Genomic DNA, 21,844 nt, shown 5'->3' on the forward strand with positions numbered 1-21,844 from the left:
TGCTACAAGAAACACCTGTGAATGTCTCTCAATAACCATTGCGTTCTCACTAATTAATGGAACTCGATTCGGATCCGGATTCAGATTGGATCAACCTGAAACACAAATAGCTATGATTACAACGAACCAGAAACGTGCACTCGTGTCATGACAGCGCCGCAGTGCGAGACTTGCAGATTCTCATCCCACACACTTCAGCGTCTGTTATCGATTTCATTTACATTACCACATGTGTATTAATTCCAGAAACGCGGCACTTGTCCGGCGTTAACGCTTCGATGAGCAATCATTAAAAGTTCACCTGAATGACTCATGAGCTCTAATCTCCTAAACCCTGCAGCGCTCATTGCTTCACTTCCCAGCATTTAATACCAAATTCCCCTCGACATTGATTTAAAAAGGGAAAAAAAGAGGAAACATAATTGTTAGGACAATTCGCTCTTTCTTAAATTCTAAAAAGCCACGCCCCCCTGCCCAAATCTCCGCCTACGTATACATGGATGCACACGCAGCCTCATAAATCTCACCGGCTACTTGAAACAGCACAATCTTTCGCTATCAGGCTCCTCTCACATGCTGCTGCTAGTTATTCAGAGCGTTTGGCGCTCAGCGAGTGTCTGTAGCAGTGCTGGGGGCCAGACCAATCGAACTGGGCCATAATGGAGGCAATACATCAATGCGTTTGAGCTCAGCAACTTTAATTAGGCTTTCCTGGTCATTTCATCAATGCACCCCCCCACAACTGTCCTCGGCCCACCCCTTCCTCACCACTGGGATCTGCTTAATACCCAGAGTCCTCAGCTGCATGCGAATTATGTAGCAAAGTGCTAGCCACCAACCAACACGGCAGCAAGTTTAAAGAGAGAAAAAAATAGTTTAATGTTCGTTATTAAACGCACAGGAGTGCTGTTTAAACCCCACTGAGAACTGGCTTAAGTGCTTCTTAGGTGAAAGGAGGAGTGGAAATAAATGTTTACGTGAGAGGAAATTATGAAGAAGTTTCAGTGTCCCGGAAAGGGTTCTTTCAAATCACAGTCAGAATATGAAAGCAGGACTCAAGTGTTTACACTGGAGTTAAAAAAGGATTTGCAGATTCATTTCACATTCAAGGGAACCACAGAGCGGTTTCTTTTAAGTGCTCAAAGCAAGATTTCCCCTCATCGACATGCAGGTGAAACACGACTTGCAAAGAGGGGAGATGCAGAAGGTCAGTGAGTACATGTAAACACTAAACACGATTTTTCTAACACAGTCATCTTTCCTCAGATCTGTACAGGGCAGGGGTGTGTTTGTATAGCAACAGATAGACGCGTCATGAATTTTTGTGTTTTTGGCAAAAGAAAGTGAGGAGCCACAAGCACACAAACGTCTCAATACATGCAATATACTGCTGTTCACCATAGTGTTGCGTGGTAAACCGGTTCTGGAAATGTACCGGTACATGTTAGATTTCAAACGGTTCAATACCTGAATTTTGCTTGTTTCGGTACTTGAAACACTGCTGTTCCAAAGTTCACCGCTATGCGGGAGTATGCCACAGAACTGACGCAGAACCAGCAACAAAATAGAAGAACAAGATGAATCGCTCTACAAGCACTTTTGCGACCATTTAAACGGAGACACTGTGAGTGATTTATTACGAATTCGGCTCTTTCTACTTTTGAAGAGATTGTTAGATAGTTTTACATTGTAACGTATATTCTACAGACTGCGATGCGTCTGTACATCCCCCTTCAACGGCATACATAGCATCTCTGTTCGAGACATCTAAAGCTAGCTTGCTAATCATCATGAAGTTCTCTTTCGCATCTTGTATATGTTCTTATACTGTCAAATACACACTCTGTTATGTCAAAAACACCAAAGGTTCACATACGCACAGTCTGTTGTGTTTTAAATGTATATCCGCATCAAAAAAGAGTTGCCTTAAAGTGACAGTAACCTAATAAATCCATGTCACTTATTAAAGAGAAAATGAAACTTCAGAGTCATTGCATATTTATTTTATACAGTGAAGACTGTGCAGTGTTTTATTTTTATTGATCATTCAGTTTTCATCTTGAATGCTACTGTTAAATAGACCTACTTGAAAGATTTAGTTGTTGTTCAAAATTGAATTGTTCATATTTGTGGGATTATGATGATAAGTCTATATAACCAAAGCATTTTTCAGTAATACAGTGTAAAAGTAAAATGATGCTATATAAAATTGCATGAAACTGCTGTAACTGCTTTAATGCATGTCTTCTTACAATTTTTTCAAATAATTTATTTTGGGGCTGGTTACTGATCACCGATGTGGTACCGATATTACCGGTATTAGATTCTGCTACCGTACCGAAGCCGAAATTTTGGTATCGAGCCAACCCTAGTTCACAATGCATGCAATATATACTGCTGTTCAGTCTCTATAATATTGTTATAAAAAATCCCTCTTTCTAAATTTAAAATCAATACTCTGACTAGATTTTCCGTCCATAGTTTTTATTAACAATGTATAACATTTATGCCATGTTAAAAGTCCTGTTGGTCTTGGTCCTGTGCATTTAACACTGTTAGTGCAAATTTGTCATAATTATGTGTAATTCAACTTGAGACAATGTGTTTGCTATGAATTTGGCTCTTAAGCCGGGTGTGAATTTTACTGTCCTTTACGCATGTTACTTGTCAAATTGTACAATTCTATCCCTGTGAGGTTGTGCGTCATTAACTATATTTCATGTCAGACTATATGATATACATATTTTGGATAAGTGACAGTGTTGGCCGGATGTCAATCAGTGTCACACGTTGACATGTTTCTGAATTTAAAATATCACCGCACACACTCAAGTTAAGTAATGAAGGGAATGTTTTGCCAGAAATAACTGCCTTCAAAAATTACGATCATAAAAGGAATGCTAAATAATATAAATGCAAAACACATAAATATCTCTAAGCATTTTCAGCCTATTGTCTATCTCTCAGAACACTGCTGTGCCCCTATTGGTTCCTCGTTTAGAGGGCCGTCTTAGACTCTAAAAATGCTGGGTTAATTTCAACCAGTGTTGGGTCCAAAGAGACTAACCCAAACATTGGGTTGTAAATCACCTTATACAGGGTTGTTTCAACCCAAAATGCTGGGTTGTTTTAACCCACTTTTGGGTCAAATATAAACCATTTTCTGGGTTCATTTACCCAATGGCTGGGTTTGTCCCTTTTTGACCAAACACTGCGTTTGCAACACAAATTCGTGGGCACCGTCAGAACTCTGCTGCTGGCGAGAACATCACCCTAAACATACGATCATGGTTAAAACCAAACAGCATTCACAGAGCATACGACTCTGGCACACATGCAAAAAAAGCATATAGAAACAAAGAATAGACACAAAGCACGAAGCATGATCTAATTCTTTCCAACAACGCGCTGCCAGAATCAACCAAATAACAACAGATGGCATGTCTTTGCTATCAGTCCTTTAAAAGATATTATTGTCATATAACTCGATCGAATACACACACATCACACACACGCTCAGTTCATCAGGACTTCATTGGCTGGTGATAGGCCAGAATACAGCGCTATGTGACTTGATGGACTGCTCCCAGTTCACTAAATGTGCAGCCACTAATCCATTGAGTCTTTAGCTAATATATCCATTACATGAGTGGGTCTGTGGACGGCTAGCTGTGCTCAGTAAATAATTCTTGTTAATTAAACACAGAGCATCAATCTTGGACACGGCTTTGTGAGCTGCAAGAAAGACATATTCCATTAGCGGGACTGAATATAACCAGAGCATGGTTTATTCTCAATCTTGCTCATCAGACTGTAGTTTTCCAATCGCACTGACAGTGCAATGTAAATCACACGGCGCGGAAAAAAGCATTGCACTAAATTCATTTAGTTTTGCGAGAACGTCCTACGTTTTCAATCAAAACGCTGCGAGATTATGTAAATGGAAACGAATGAAATTACTGCTGCAAACAAGCGCTTGTCGGACGAGTCTTCCAGAGTGCTGGTACCCTGAAAATTAGCAATTTTTTGGTGGAGTTTTATTCCAATTTAAGTCAGTCATCAAGCTCACCTCTGCCCTGATAAGATATGATCAACCTGCAACTGTTGTTGACAGATTTGCATTTCACTTACACTGGGTTCACACTAGGGCTGCAGCTATCGATTATTTTAGTAATCGAGTATTCTACTAAAATTTCCATCGATTAATCGGGTATTCGGATAATAAGTACTTTTTCTTTGTTAAATAGCAATACTAAATATACAAGAGAAAATAAGACAGGTCTCTTAAAATGAGTAAAACAACTAATTTGTTTCCTTTGTAGAACAATTAAAGTTTTTATTGCTGAAATTGTATACATTAATATCTGTGAAAACTAAACCCATTTAGTACACTCCATTGCCATATTAAATTCAAAATGCAATATAATACAAATATATGAATAAGAAACATGAATAAAAATAGAAAGAATAATTTCAAAGGTAAACAACTAACTTCAGCTTATGCGTGATGCATTTAGTTTATATAAATTAGTGTTAGTTTCTTTTTTTTACTATTAAATAGTAATATATAGCCTATGACTTTTATTTTGGCAGGTTGTCGGAAGACGCTTATTTTTTAGTATGTCTGTTTCTTCACTCAAACAATAAGATGTTCGTGAAATAAACTCTCAGAGAAACTCTGGAGGTGAAGTTCATGTCCTCATTCAGCGCAGATGCAGACAAATTCATGAGCATCACGCGTGTAGCACGTTAAACTGTGCAGTTCATTCACGCAGGCACGCAGAACAGCCAGACGACATGTGTAAATAACAGGACTCGGCATCCACTAGTCCGCATCTAGTTTGATGGACTCAATGCAGCCGCAAAACAAGTTTCACTCGCAAAATACACTAAAACTAAGTAAAATAGCAGTTCACCATTTCAATAAGCTATCAGTTATTTAACAGCATGAGAAATACGTGTGAGCGTGTGAACAGACTAAAATGCGTGTGCTTCATGGTGAATGCATGAGACTTGAGAGCCCTGTAACAGAGTATAGAGTTTAGCGGGCTGTGCGTCAGTAATAACGGTCCGTGGGGAAACGCAGTGCTCCGTGTGTACTGTAGTTAAATGGATTAAATAAAGCTTCGAGGCAACAAAATTTGCCTCAATGATTTTTTGTATTCAAATTACTCGAGTTACTCGAGGAATCGTTTCAGCCCTAGTTCACACCAAACGCGAATTAAGCGTTTTGCACGAGTAAATTACATACAAAGTCAATGCAAAGACGCGTATAGATGCGAACTCGCGGCAGGCGGCGCGTTTGCCGCGGACGCGCATCAATCTCGTCTTCCGCGAAGGTTGAAAATATTTGTCAGAAGCATCACTCACGCGAAAACAACAAACTTTTCCCGCGAGTAAAAAAAAGAGCGTGGAACGTGATTATTCGCGTTTGGTGTGAACCCAGCATAAGACATCACATAAACCTTCAAATCGCACACACAGAATTTTAAAGCACAACTTTACTGTCAAATGTAAAGCTAGAGGCATGATTTATATAACAATTACTGTATATTATTTTGATTGACACACTGGATCGTGGACGCCGTCGCTATGGCATACCGGCCCCTAAGATCGCCCATTCCTGCTGGCAGTGAGGGCACACTCCACCCAAGGTGTAGCCTCCTCGTGGGCACTGGCTCAGGGCGCCTCTCTGACAGACATATGCAGAGCTGTGGGTTGGGCTACGCCTAATACCTTTGCGAGGTTCTACAGCCTCCGCGTGGAACCGGTGTCAGCCCGAGTCTTGCATGGTACCAACAGGTGAGACCGGCGGCCGGTAGGGCATAAGCCTGTGAAAGCGCTTTTTCCCCCCTCATAGATGGGTCAGTGTGCTCTTCTGCCTCCCTTCTTCCCCCACCAGGCGAAGAATAGGCATTCCATCCATCACTAAGCACTTCTTGGTGGTGGGCTGGGCGGAGCAGCCCTGCCTCCTTAGGCCGGGTATCAGCGGAGTTATCTAGTGCATAGCTCTAACAGGACCTAGTGCTCCACACGTAGTAAACCCCCCAGCAAGGTGGTTCCGTCTGATGTATCCTCATGGTCTGGTTCCCATCTTGATAACCCATGGCCTCCCCTAGGTGGGCCTCCACCTCTCGCGGTACTACCTTCAGTCCGCACATTCCTCCCATGAGTTCTCCCCTGCCGGCGAGACCATGTTGGTGTCTCCACTAAACTCCTCCCTACGGTAGGAAGTGGTCTCCGTAGCGCGTTTCCTCAGTGAGGAAATAGCACTTCCCCAGTGGCCCTTACGGTGCCGGGCGGCTTCTCGCCGTTAGAGAAAGAAGGCCTCTGCCCGTGAAGGCCGGTGGCAGGGGCTTCCCACCTTTTCCAAAGCTCTGGGACCCCCTACCTCTCCACTGGATGGTTACAATTTCGCGCTAGCGCTCACGTCTGACACGCCCAGGCCAGTCAGCGTCACTTCGCTAGAGATTGTGACGGGGCACAGCGACGTGGCGTTTTCAATAGAACCCTATTCTGTCGACACAACGTCGAGAGACCGACAGAAAGGGAACGTCCTTCATGCCACAACGCTTGCCGCCCGCTGCAGCAGTCGAGAGATGTTTCTCAGGCTCCTCAGCACAAAAGGTGAATGAATGCAGCACGCCGTCTTCCTTTTATACCCGGATGTCCGGGGCGGAGACCGGCATGCAAATTTCATACGCCAATTTCATTGGCCTTTTCAAAGTTAGTCAGAAGATGATAGGTTCTCAAGTCAAACCCCATTCTGTCGACACAACGTCTTGTTCCCTCCATCAGGGAACAGAGGTTACAGACATGACCGAGACGTTATTTTGAATATAATAACTTGTACAATAAAAAACAGTTCTCCATCAGTTATACAACGTAATCAGTTATCAATATAAATAATTGACCCAGGCTGTGAAAACCCATCTAAAGTCATTTTTGTGATTTACTGTTTTGTTTGGGGTATTTAAATTAGAAATAAACAAAAATAAATTACTGAGAAAGTACATAAAAAATCAGTGTTGTCAGATAAGATTTAAAGGAAAATTTAAGTTTGACGTCATTTGACTTCAACTTTAAGTTAAGCATGTAAAGCATTTAAACAGTGATGGCAATATAGAGGCAAAAGTTACAGATTGCAGCTTTAAGCAATAAAGAATACAACAACCTTTTACACATATACTCAATTAGTGACAAATGTTTGGACTGGCTGTCAATTGTTCAAAAACCTCTTATTAAATCAAACCAATATTAATGTCATCATAATTTTACATAACAGCACTACACGTTATTTTGTATTTATTTAGTTCAGTGTCATTGCAAGGATATTTCAAATAAGCCATGAAAACTAACGGCATAGCACCGGGAATTTGGAAAGTCTGAGACACAGGTTTAATGTCTGATCAGGGACATTTCCAGGTGAAAACTGAACCATAACAAGGCTGTGGGCTGATTTACGGTGGAAATAAAGGCGGTCAATGGGGCCATTAATGTCCATTACAGTCACAGAATGGACGTGCTAAAGTGTTGGCAGAAGCTTGGCACGAAAACTTACTGTAAAGTTTGTGTGGTTGATGCAGTGATGAATTAAATGACCTTGATCAGAAACAAACACATTAACTAGGGATGCACGATAAATTATAGACCACATCGGTATCGGCCGATAAATTGCCATTTTTAATGTTATCGGTATCGGCTGATAATAAAAAGTTAGGCAGATATATTATAACCGATAAATCATAAATTATTTCCTCAGGTTAAACTTCTTCAGCTGCACGCTGCTCACAGTTAAAATCCAGTACAGTACTTTCTGTCTGTTGTGATAATTCACTTACTGCTATTAGAAAAACATTGTTGATGTAGGTACAGTATGTAGATACAGTATTTATGAATGTGTAAATTATAGGAACAAAAGCATATTATTTGAATCAGACTGCTGTCTGAATGCTTTCTGTCTTGAGACCTGTTAGTCATGTGGCTATTGGTTATCGGCTTCCAATGTTAAAGAATTATCGGTACAAAATTTACATATCGGTGCATCCCTAACATTAACCTGATCTTACGAGAAAATTTGTATTATTTTATGAGGTGGCGATTTTGTATTACTCTGTACCATACGAGACATACAAAACCATTGATTATTTAAAAAAGTATGAAGGTCGGATTGTAGATTGTGTATGGATAGCATCCCACAAACTAGTCACCTATTTGCTAAAACTCTCCATGATAGGCAAAAGAATAGTACTTTTAAAATTACAAATTAAATCGTAATACATTAAAATGAACAATTAGTCAAATCTATCCCCCTCAAATACAGATCTGCGTCCAAGGAGGTTTGTTACTCAGTTTAGGCAGAAAACATGGTTATTCAAACTACTGTTTTCTATTCATTTTCAGCATGTTTATTCTGCTGTGTGTTGTCATGCTGTTTTGCCAAAAATATTCTGTACCTATTTTTATACACTGCAAATTAAAGTCACTAGCGAAAGAGGAGGGAAGGAAAAAACATTTACAGGTTGCATGTGCTAATTAATAGCTCCATCTATTAGTAAAATTACAAGCATGGATTGCCTTGAAAAATTGCGCTATGCTCCCTAGGCTCTAGCTTCAAAAAACTGACACTACTAAATATATACAGAAATCCAGCAGTATAATGTGCTTTTGGGAGGAGCTTCACATCTCCACAAACGCCTCCAGCCAATCAACACGTGAACAGCTTGATGCCATTTTTGAAGATTTCCTTGAATTTGTTCGCATTTCGTTTTCATTGCAGGTCTTAACCTTCTTTTAAACCCTGACGAGGGTTTGCCGTTCTGTCAACAATGAGAAATGGCAAGCTTTGACGAGGCAAAGTTGTTTTTCCCATCCGCAAATTAGAAACAGTCACTACGAGATAAAGTCTAGAACCCGTCTCTCTTTGATATGAAACAATGATGTCGGGCAAGATATGTCAGTGTGTATTTGCATGTGCGCAATAGTGTGTGTCTAAAAACACGCCGCTTTTCTAAGTATATCCCAGATCTGCCACTGACGCATCAATATTAAGAACCACATGGGCCTTGGCATAAAAATGCATTTCTTTTAAGAAAGAGGGTTTCTGCCTCATATGCTCCTGAGCCCGAGTTAACATTCTTCAAAGTTACAATAGTTTTATTGCTGTTGCTTTCTGCCCTGCTAGTCTGTAATGCCAGCGAGATTTATTAAAAGAGAATCCAAATGCTCATTGCAAATGATGTGCATATAGTACGATAAGACTCCCATAAACTGCTAATTAATATTGTGTTGGTAATTTATAGCCCTGTATCAGCCCCCAAAAACTAGCCAACCAGACTTTGAGCTAAAAAGTGCACATCCAAAGTAGCTCTGATTAGGAATATACACTCACCTAAAGGATTATTAGGAACACCATACTAATACGGTGTTTGACCCCCTTTCGCCTTCAGAACTGCCTTAATTCTACGTGGCATTGATTCAACAAGGTGCTGAAAGCATTCTTTAGAAATGTTGGCCCATATTGATAGGATAGCATCTTGCAGTTGATGGAGATTTGTGGGATGCACATCCAGGGCACGAAGCTCCCGTTCCACCACATCCCAAAGATGTTCTATCGGGTTGAGATCTGGTGACTGTGGGGGCCATTCTAGTACAGTGAACTCATTGTCATGTTCAAGAAACCAATTTGAAATGATTCGAGCTTTGTGACATGGTGCATTATCCTGCTGGAAGTAGCCATTAGAGGATGGGTACATGGTGGTCATAAAGGGATGGACATGGTCAGAAACAATGCTCAGGAAGGCCGTGGCATTTAAACGATGCCCAATTGGCACTAAGGGGCCTAAAGTGTGCCAAGAAAACATCCCCCACACCATTACACCACCACCACCAGCCTGCACAGTGGTAACAAGGCATGATGGATCCATGTTCTCATTCTGTTTACGCCAAATTCTGACTCTACCATTTGAATGTCTCAACAGAAATCGAGACTCATCAGACCAGGCAACATTTTTCCAGTCTTCAACTGTCCAATTTTGGTGAGCTCGTGCAAATTGTAGCCTCTTTTTCCTATTTGTAGTGGAGATGAGTGGTACCCGGTGGGGTCTTCTGCTGTTGTAGCCCATCTGCCTCAAGGTTGTGCGTGTTGTGGCTTCACAAATGCTTTGCTGCATACCTCGGTTGTAACGAGTGGTTATTTCAGTCAAAGTTGCTCTTCTATCAGCTTGAATCAGTCGGCCCATTCTCCTCTGACCTCTAGCATCAACAAGGCATTTTCGCCCACAGGACTGCCGCATACTGGATGTTTTTCCCTTTTCACACCATTCTTTGTAAACCCTAGAAATGGTTGTGCGTGAAAATCCCAGTAACTGAGCAGATTGTGATATACTCAGACCGGCCCGTCTGGCACCAACAACCATGCCACGCTCAAAATTGCTTAAATCACCTTTCTTTCCCATTCTGACATTCAGTTTTGAGTTCAGGAGATTGTCTTGACCAGGACCACACCCCTAAATGCATTGAAGCAACTGTCATGTGATTGGTTGATTAGATAATTGCATTAATGAGAAATTGAACAGGTGTTCCTAATAATCCTTTAGGTGAGTGTACAATCCACTATAGACCTGTCTGGGATACAATGTGACCATTTGTGCTACAACCTTCAGTCTGTTTGCAAAAGCGTTTGATAAAATTTCATAGCAGGCACATCATAACAATAGTCCTGACCTACAGTTTCTGACCTCTTTCAGATGGTCGTTCTGAAAAAGCCGCCCTTCTGCAGCATTGTGCCAGCTAACCTCTGGCCAAACGATCATTCAAAACCGCCAGCAGGTCCTCCCCCAGAATCTCCCAGAAGACCTTATAGAAATCAATAAGAAGCCCATCAATTCCTGGTGCTCTGCCATTCCTCTAGCTTTGTAGTGATGTGAGTAGCTCTTTTGAAGACAAAGCGCTCACAAGAGCTCCAGCAGACTCTTTCTCCACCAGCGGAGGCCCATAATACACTTGTTGTGTCAATAAACAGTCCTCTATACACTCACAGGCAAATGCCCCCTCATTGAAACTGACAGCTTAAACAATTAATACAAGTTATTTGGCCATTTTTCTCCACCATGCTCAGGGACGACTTGGATGTTGCATCCTCGGCAATGCACATCTGACCCAAATGGGTCTGCCAAGATGTTTTATCTATGAGAGCTTGAATATATCCTCAATCTCTTGTGGTTTCCAGTCAGACCTTGAATTTGCACATTATTAATCTTTAAATCTGTGAAAGGTCTAGTGAATGTTCTCTGTGACACTGACAAATTGTTGCATTTGCGGTTTACCCACAATCCACCACTGCTGCACTGAATACGCTCTTTTCAAGTCGGAATAACTCTTGCTCTAGGGCTATAACATTTACGCATTTACTGACAAAACTGTGGGTAACAAGCTACTGTTTAATATTTGTCTGTACAGCTGTGTTCACTTTCTAGACGTTATCCGAAAGCAAAACCCTCTGTGATGCAGAACTGTGCTATTATGCCAAAACGCCGCTTTTCCGATCACTCACTTCACCTAAACTCCATGACAACTAGAGTAAAAAATGGCTGACACCTACAAACCTCACCTGTAGCATTGTTCGGCTATTAAACACAAATATGACAAAAGGCTAAGATATTAAAATAATGGCAACACAGCACTTATTCAGCAGCGCTCGCACATGCACACACAAAAAAAGAGACAATTCTTCGAAAGCTCAAACGGACTCAGTTTAATAAGCAACTCCAGTGCTGTAAAACCGAGCATAGGTTTCTATTTGTTTATATATTTAGTTGAATGTTTATACATTATGTTTTTATGATTATGTTTTCTCTCTCTACAGGGGTGAGAAAGCAGGTGTTGTCTACCTGTTACTGTTTAATATCACCTGGGGAGGAAGAAGATGCATCTCATCTCCCACAAGAATGAGCTTGTACGGGTATGTGTGTGCGCTTCGTTTCGTGTGCGCATCAATCTAATAGCCTGCTGAGACAAATACACTTTTCTAAATATAAAGCTTTGCTATCATAGCAACATTAGTGGCAGAATGGGGAAACCTGCTGTGTGCTTCATTTAATGGCTCAGAGAACCAGCTCTTAATTAGCTTCGTGGAACTGATAGAAATAGACTGGTCAAACTGAGAAAGTCTCGTATCTAATGATGAAGTAATACTTGTTTGAATAGCAAAAGAAATCTGAAGTGGGCTTAGCTTTCAGTGCAATTCGATAAAAACAGACATTTTTATCCAAAACAATTAACAGTGCATTTAATCGTCACATTTAGAAGATTGGGATTCAATTGGGATCTCTGGGATTCAAACCCATGACCTCTGGGCTACTAATGCAATCCTCTACCAAAACAATCATCAGGAACCCAATGAAATCCACCTCTCAAATTCATGGCGAAGGTGAAGCTTATACGACAGTTCTACGCAAGAACATGGTTTTGCAACACGTTACTTCTGAAATTGAACAAGACATCTGCGTTTTATTAATATTCCGGCCAATTGTACCTGCCAACCAATGCGTATCACATAATAAAGCAGAAATGGCCCCTTATCACACCTGTGGCATTGTGGGTAATGAAACAGTGCAGGCCAACTGTGCATGCATGTCTTTCCAGATGTCGTCTCAATTATAAGATTCAGATAGATATGAAATCTAATTGAGCAATGAGAAAAAGAGACAGAGGAACACGTCTAAGAGTCTTACGAGACTAATCGCAAACGACATGAGGATATTTTATACTACCAAATAGTAATAACTTGTTTAATTTGTATGTAAATAAGGGAATAATCGTTTTTCAAAGCTCTTTTTCAATGCACTGACATGGGAACAGAAACAGACACACCTCCAACACACAGATTAATGACTACACGGCACACCATTTATTTTTTACAGGATAACAGAAATGGTGTTCTCATCAGGTACTGGAACCACTCAAGAACTGTCAAATACTAAAGCTGCATTTTTTTACTTTTGACTCTGTGTCGCCATCTCTGGCACAAACCTAAAATAGCAGGTTACCCATATAAAAAAACTGTGCAATAATTTACACTTTAATTACACTTAGTGCACCTCAAGACTATTTTTGTATATTTGTATATTGTACATTTTTTCATCTGGGAATTTACATACTTAGCTTTATGTGGGTCAAATGATGTTAAACTAACTTATTAGAGATGCACCAATACTACATTTCTCCACCGATACGATAGCCGATTATTCAGAGTGATGTCTACAGATGCCGATACTGAAACAGATTCTGAAGATTAAATTATTATATTCTTAACTTTATCAATGACTTTAAATATTGAACATCAAACTGGTGATGTTTCTTAACATTTTCTATACAGAACACAAATTTGTTTCATATTTATGTCCTCTTTTGATTGACAGGATATCTCGGCCTTGATCATCGGCTGTTTTTAAACTATAGCCGATGGAGTGAAACCAATACCAATTTTTGACCGATATATCATTGCGTCTCTATGACATACTGACCCCAAAAAGTACCATAGAGCTCAAATTATAAATCATTTCTAGAAGACAGAGAAGTGTAAAAAGGAAATATATTTAAAGATGCCATGAATTAAAAGCACAATTTTAACCCGAGCTTTTGTTATATAAGAGGGAATCATATTCACGCGAACATCCTGTAAGTGTCAGAACTGAAAACACCCTTGTTACTGAGATTACAACTGTTATTGACACCAGGCCCAGTGAACACCAGGTTCTGGAATGCACCTATCTATGACGACATTGATAGGTTGAACACCACCTCCACAGAAAGAATATCAACGACTACTTCTCTAGCCCCGCCCACTGGTTCGCGCATGACAATTCTGAAGTAACACAAGTGGCGCAGAACCAGACAGAGCGAGCAAGCAATAAACAAACATGCCGTTAAAGATAGCTAAATATTGTGCCATCCCTGGTTGTGGAAGAATACAGTCGCTGCATAACCTTCCTTCGGATTCCGATATTAGGAATGCGTGGTTAAAGTTTATTTTTAAAGATGTTCCAGCTCGTGGGAAAAACATGGAGCGTTTGTTTGTTTCATTTCTCCGAGGATTCCTTCGTGAACAAGGCACAGGTCGACGCTGGAATTGTGGAGAGACTAAAACTAAAAAGCAGTGCTGTGCCGTCAATATTTGATCCGATAGGAATGGCGAATGTGAGTAAAACATTTTTGCACTATGCGTCACTATTGCTTTGTTAGAGATCGCTTGATGTGCCCTGAGCACTATTCACACGGGATTAGTATTACCTGGGGACCTCTAGTCATTTGTATTAATTGCAGAGGTTGTCTGTGATCTTAAGCCCGTGCGAATCGGGATCTCTGTGATTTGGCGGGTTCATATATAATTTTTCAAGGTTTTATCCACCGTTGGCAAATAATGGAGGCTGTTTTGAAGTGTTTTGGTATTATTTCGGGGCTGGGTGATATCCATAAGTTACCGGGAGTATCCCGTTTGTTTATTTACCATGGAAACTCTCGTAACATTTGAGACCCGCGATCGCGGTAATCTTTTGTCCGGTTGGCGATCACGGGTCTCAAATGCTGACAGGTACGGTCATACATCATTAAACGCAATACAACTATAGGCTATACAAACTATACGTAAAGCCTTGCCATCGCATCCGGGAAATAAATCAGTAAATTTGAGTGAAATCATCCCGTGCGAATGCGTCACATGAAATACTGATGTGGGGAGGTCATTTATAAATCACACGAGGTCCCCACATAATGCTAATCTTGTGCGAATGGTGCTAATGTGTAACCTAACGTTACGTCTCTAACCAAATTCACAAAAGGCTCCAACTAAGTTTACTACGCAAACTGCTATTCAATCATAGCAGTGGGCGTTTACTTCCAAGCCTTCATGGCGGAACGCCCATTCAAACCGAGCGTTTGTAGAGCTGGCCTCAAAACCCAGGTAGAAAATAGCCTATTACTTACTGATTCTGATGTTTTTAAATGTAAAAACCACACGAACGTCATAAGTAGACCTCATACAACAGTAAAAAACAATAAACAAGCCCAGTTCGTCACACCTTTAATGGGATTAAATAGCAATGAGAATTCAAAGAATGAATTATAAATAGCTTGTAAAATAAACAACAATGATTGCAAAGTAAATGCAAAGTGAAAACATCTACGAGCTCAACAATGTCTCGATCTCTGAGCAGAGTCGCCAAGACACCCAAGTCTGCAAACAAGTCAGTCAGATATTTCAATATAAACGTAATCATTTATTATCAAAATCGTTCAACACTACATTATTTCAGCTATGCAACCTAAATGAATTGTCTTACTATATGTCAACAATGTCCAATATTATCTCACTTTTTATTGTGTATATTGAACAGGGCCGGATTTAGGAGGATGGGGGACCCTGGGTTTGAGTTGTTTTCGGGGCCCTCGTACTATTTAAAATCATATGTTTGTTAGCATTAGTAAATGTTTTGACCAACAATGACACTTGTTCATAGGTTTACACGTTTATAATGCTTGTTTTGACAGTGGGAGCCACAAGTGGTGCGTTTATAGTGTGTAGGAAGTTTCAAACATACTTAAATGCAAAATCCAACATTAATAATCAACATTACAATATCAAGGGGACTACAGTTTTTGACATAATCATAAAGCCCTACCATTATGTATATTAAAATTAAATTTATTGATTCATAATAAGAAAACTACTAAAAAGGAACAAATGTGTGTGTTCTCCCTGTATTTCTGGAGGATCTTGAGAGATTATACGTCTCGGATCTAAAATTTGAGAACACCTGCATTAACATGAAACCAACAATGAACAATACAGTCAGCATTTATTAATCTTGTTTATTGTTAGTTAATGCCTAATACAATTGTTCATGTTAGTTCATGGTGCATGTTCAATGTTTTTAAAAATATTAGTAAATACTGAAAATAAAGATTAACAAATGCAGACATGTAATCTAATGCTTAACTAATGTTAACAAATGCAACGGTGTAAAGTGTTAAAAATATATTAGTATTCTATTGCAATTCCATCAGTAAAGCATATGACAGATGTATGAGTTTGAAATATACATTAAAATTGTATTCATATGAGATGAAACGTCTTATTATGGCTTAAATAGTTTCATAATAATGAGATTGGTCCATAGTTTTGTAAAGTCTAGTTAACTGAGGTTGTGCAGGGCAAATATGGCACCCCTCTGTTATAAATCGTTTTAAATCTTTTAATTACTTTATGACTAACATAACATCATTTTCATGTCAAATTCTTAAATGTAAATCTAAGAGACTGTTTAATCCAGCTCACAGGCCATGAATCCATGAATGGTATATCTGCAAGGTATCATCTTAATTTAGCATTTACATTTTGCCAGATATCTCAATGTCAGAAATGAAATAACTATCTAAACGCAGTTTGAAAAAGCACGAGCAGTTTGTCCCTTCACGCGTCCCGTAGTTCGGTTGTTTTAACTTTGCTTATTAGTTAGCAGAATGTTTTCATTTTTTATTTACATGGATGAATTTAACAGTGTTTGCATATTATTAACCGGATTTACCAGATAAACCAGATTTACTACTGTTTTACGGTATAAATGTGGACGACGTTAAAATCCTTCAGCAGAGTGAAGACATTTCGGATCATTATCTGGTATTATGTTTGCTTCACTGGCCTACGGCTACAAATAAAACTCATTGTTACAAATATGGTAGAACAATAACTTCAACTACCAAAGATGCGTTTCTCGATAATCTGCCCGAATTGTCTCAAATCATGAGAAATAACGTTGAAGATCTTGACATTACCACTGAAAATTTTAATTCCACCTTCTCGGTAACGCTAGACAAAGTTGCTCCACTACGTTTAAAGAAGATTAAAAATGGCAGCCCCACACCGTGGTATAATGAACACACTCAGGCTCTAAAGAAAGCGGCCCGAAAAATGGAGCGCAACTTTAAGAAAACTAAATTAGAGGTATTTCGTACAGCATGGAAGGATAGTATTCGAAAATACAGGAAAGCCCTAATAACTTCTAGATCCGCCTACTTTTCATCACTAATAGAAGAAAACCAGCACAACCCTAGGTTTTTATTTAACACGGTGGCTAAATTAACAAAAAATAAATCGTCAGTGACTTCTGATCCTGTATATCAGCATAGCAGTGATGAATTTATGAACTACTTCACATATAAAATCCAAGATATTAGAGAAAAAATTATAACAATGCAATCAGAAGTGAAACCCGCTGAACAAACTAACTACAGCGCCCTTAAGGAGAAAATGCAATTATTTTATACCGTAGATCAAGATGAGCTGTCTAAAATTATTAGATCATCTAAATCAACAACATGCATACTAGACCCTATACCTACAAATCTACTGAAAGAGATGCTCCCAGAAATTATAGATCCTCTTCTTGGTATTATTAACTCATCTCTGACATTAGGACATGTGCCTAAAGCATATAAGGTGGCTGTTATAAGGCCCCTTGTCAAAAAACCCCAACTCGACCCTAGAGAACTAAGGAACTACAGGCCTATATCGAATCTACCTTTCATATCTAAAGTTCTGGAAAAAGTAGTTTCAACTCAATTATGCTCCTTCCTCCAAAGGAATGACATCAATGAAGAATTCCAGTCTGGATTTAGAGCATGTCACAGTACAGAGACTGCTTTGATCAGAGTTACAAATGATCTGCTATTGGCGTCTGACCGAGGTTGTATCTCGTTATTGGTGCTGCTAGACCTTAGTGCTGCATTCGATACCATTGACCACAGCACACTCCTACATAGACTCGAAAATTATGTCGGCATTAAGGGAATAGCTTTGAAATGGTTTAAATCTTATTTATCCGACCGTTTTCAATTTGTAGCAATAAACAATGAGGTGTCACGCAAATCGCAAGTCCAGTACGGTGTACCACAGGGCTCAGTCTTAGGGCCTCTGCTCTTCGCATTATACATGCTACCTCTAGGAGATATAATAAAGCGACACGGAGTTAGCTTTCACTGTTATGCTGATGATACTCAACTTTATATTTCCTCGAAGCCTCATGAAACACAGCAGTTCCATCGAATAATGGAATGCATAGTCGATATAAAAAACTGGATGAGTAACAACTTTTTATTACTGAACTCGGACAAAACGGAAGTGTTACTTATTGGACCGAAAACTGCTATAAGTAACAACCAAGAATACTGTTTAACTATTGACGGATGTTCCATAAAACCCTCGTCGTCAGCAAAGAATCTTGGCGTTCTATTCGATAGTAATCTGTCATTTGAGAGCCACGTCGCCAACACCTGTAAAATTGCGTTTTTCCATTTTAAGAATATATCTAAACTACGTCATATGCTGTCAATCTCAGATGCAGAGAAGTTAATTCATGCATTCATGACATCAAGACTAGATTACTGTAATGCACTGTTAGGTGGTTGCCCTGCAGGCTTATTACAAAAACTCCAATTGGTCCAAAACGCGGCAGCTCGAGTTCTTACACGTACAAAAAAGTATGAACATATTAGCCCGGTTCTGTCAACCTTGCACTGGTTACCTATAAAGCATCGCGTTAACTTTAAAATCTTGCTTATTACCTATAAAGCCTTACATGGTTTAGCTCCTCAGTACTTGAATGAACTCCTTTTGTATTACAGTCCTTCACGTGCATTACGCTCTCAGGCGTCCTGTCAGTTGGTAATACCTAGAATTTCAAAATCAAGTGCAGGTGGTAGATCCTTTTCCTATCTAGCGCCTAAACTTTGGAATAGTCTTCCCTGCACTGTCCGGGAGGCAGACACACTCTGTCAGTTTAAATCTAGACTAAAGACGCATCTTTTTAATCTTGCATACACTACTCTTCCATAATATAAATCTTCAGAGGGTTTAGGCTGCATTAGTTAGATCAACCGGAACCAAAAACACAACTGATGTACTTGTTGCATCAAAGAGTACAGAACAGTACTCTACTCTCAGCCAGTCTTGTCTCATTGTTCCAAGGTTACCACAGCGAGCAGGATGCAGTTCATGGCCTGACCTGATGGTAGAGCGGAGAATGGGAAGTGGGGACCTGACAAGAGCTGAGATGATAGAGCTGGATAAAGAAGGACGCGGTCTCTTGACATGTCTTCACCACAAAACTTCAAATGCTATTAGATTATTAATGATAATCTTAAACTATAATTTATTTTATTATTAAGTTTATTTATTTTATTTAGCCTTGTTGTGCAAGTTCTCTGGAGCTTGTGCAGAGGCAGCAGCTTTTGCCAGAGGGGAACTGGAATCCCCTGGTTGGGCCTGGGTTCTCCTGAGGTTTTTTTTCTCGATTAGAGTTTTGGGTTCCTCGCCACCGTTTGCATACTGTTTTTGCACTATCTGCCTGACCGGGGGGGCTGCTTTAGAATCTTAAAGTTTTACTTAATTAATATTGCATATAGGAATTTATTATCTGTTATATTTGACCTGTGCTTCTCTCTCCTTTATCCTAAATGTGTGCTCTCACTGAGCGTGTGTGTGTGTGCGTACTTGTCTGTGTACGTGTGTGTGTGTGTGTGTGTGTGTGTCTCTGTGTCTGTGTGTGTTGGTGTGTGTGCGTGTTGTGTGTGTGGAGTGTTTTGTGTGTGGGTGTGTCTGTCTTCTGTGTTTTCAACCTTTTCTTGTTTTTGCAGGTACAACTTTGATTGTTTTGCTTGTAGTCAATGTGTCTCATGTACAGCTGCTTTGTAACAATGAAAATTGTAAAAGCGCTATATAAATAAAGTTGAGTTGAGTTGAGTTAACAAGAACCGTTTATGGTCACAGAACGGGAAATATTATAAATAAACTCTATATTACCTGTTTTTATTCAGAGTTGCCTGCAGAACACAACACTTTTCATAACAATTTTTTTGTAAAAGCAAAGAAAGTGTAACAACAGCTAATAGACTCTACTGCATCTACCTGTGGATGAACCGATCTGTCGTGTTCAGTGAGCGGACACAGACTGTGAGGCGCGAGCGTCAAACGGATAACGCGGAGTGGAATCATATAGCGGTGTATTCAGAGAAAGTTTTTCGCGGGGATGTGAATCCTCTCTACTCTACTTCGTCTACCAAAGGGCGCCAGCCTGTGAGGGCAAATGGGCAGCGGCTCAAGCCACAGAGCCACCCAGTGAACGCGTTCCGGCTCCCGTTGGTCCGCGAGTTTCAAAGGAGAAATAACTGAAATAAAACCGGAGGGCTGGCGGGAGATGGGTGTGAAAAACGGGAGCGTTGACAGGTATGCTGTGGATTCTCTGCCTAAAGATCAAGGTGTGGTGCCATGGGTGTAAAGAATCATTCTTTTCTAAATGCTGTTCTTTCGCATTCTTGTCTCTCAGTTTTTGGTTTTCTTTAAGCGCGGCACTGCGATTGCGCTTGTCAGCCATTAGAACTAGCGTCTTAACGAGCACGAGCAGACAGGTTTCAACTGAGGAAAACATGATGGATAGAATCCACAAATAACCAATCAGGAAACGCCAACATGACTGACGGAACGTTTAGCCAATTAAACGACATCATTCCTTACATAAGGCAGTGCTATTGAACCTTCGTAGGCCAATGCACAAAGTTTAAATGAAAAATAAAATGATTGGCATATAACTAAACAAATCAAATGAACGAGAGCAGGCGGGGCCCCTGAAGGGCGGGGCCCCTGGGCTGGTGCCCAGTCAAGGCCAATGGTAAGTCCGGCCTTGATATTGAATGTCTTTTTATTCCTAACAAGAAAATGCTGTTAAAGCTCTGAGATGTCATTTGCTGGAAGTAACCTTTAAACAGCTGCACCATTTATTTCTCAAATGAGGAGAGTTATTTTGCCATAAGTAAGAAAATATTTAACTGTTCCAATAATATGTCAAATCATTTCTTCATCTGCTTGGATGGAGAGAAGCTTTAGCATTCGTCCAATATGACGACACTTGTTTGACAATCACGATTTCACGTGTTACAGGGTTACATCAAAACAGTATGGAGCGATCGCATGAGAGCGCTGTGATTGGCTCAAACTGTGTGACACCAGGCTTCTTACATCAAAGTGACCTAACCTATTGCATGCTCACTCTGTTAATCTTACGGCTCTGTTCACACAAAACTTCTTCCAGCAACAACTTCTTAAGCTGGCAAATTGATTTTCTCACAACGGGGCCTGTTAACAAATGACCTCTAAACAGAAAAAACAATGTTAAAGTTACGAAAAAGCTGCCTGTGTGCCTGCATGCTCCAGTAGCTTCACACTGTCACCACTTACAAAAAAATCACAATGTACACATATTATATTCTCTGTGGAGCAGAGAAAGAGGCTCCTGGGTTTTTGTTTATGAACAAGGTAGGGAAATGGGTACAAGAACAGAGGGTGCCGTGTCAGTCCCCGGTGGATCCAGGGATCAACGACAGCAGCAGATGGTGTGATTGTGCAGAAGGAGGGAGATATTTTCCACTTGTCTTGTTTTCCAAGAAAGGAGTCTAGGATGTGAGCCAAGTTTAAGCAGCCTGCCACACAGGTTAAGGTGGCAGTGTATATTAGATATGTATACAACATCCAGTTGTAGTCAAAGTTTTAAACCTCTTGACATATCAGTAATTTCCATTAAAAGGATGGTTTATCAAAAAATGAGTAAACGCTCATAATTTACTCACCCTCATTCATTTTAAACCTGTATGACTTTCTTCTGCCGAACACAAAAGAAAATATTTTGAAGAATGTTGGTACCCAAACAATATTGGGCCCCATTGACTTTTATTTTATGAACACAACATTTCTTTTAAAATATCTTCTTTTGTGTTTCACAAAGTAATGAACAGC

The 21,844-nt window shown here is 40.0% G+C and overlaps 1 long non-coding RNA gene across 1 annotated transcript; it reads left to right on the top strand.

Annotated features, from left to right (window-relative positions):
- The first annotated feature begins 1,547 nt into the window (after positions 1-1,547).
- LOC130571688 (uncharacterized) lies at positions 1,548-19,798 on the top strand. The gene is made up of 3 exons (XR_008965109.1): positions 1,548-1,624; positions 11,867-14,199; positions 19,025-19,798. It is a non-coding gene; the product is annotated as an uncharacterized LOC130571688 (long non-coding RNA).
- The last annotated feature ends 2,046 nt before the right edge of the window (positions 19,799-21,844 follow it).

This window comes from Triplophysa rosa, linkage group LG20 (assembly GCF_024868665.1).
Source record: "Triplophysa rosa linkage group LG20, Trosa_1v2, whole genome shotgun sequence".
In the NCBI taxonomy this organism is placed as follows: Eukaryota; Metazoa; Chordata; class Actinopteri; order Cypriniformes; family Nemacheilidae; genus Triplophysa; species Triplophysa rosa.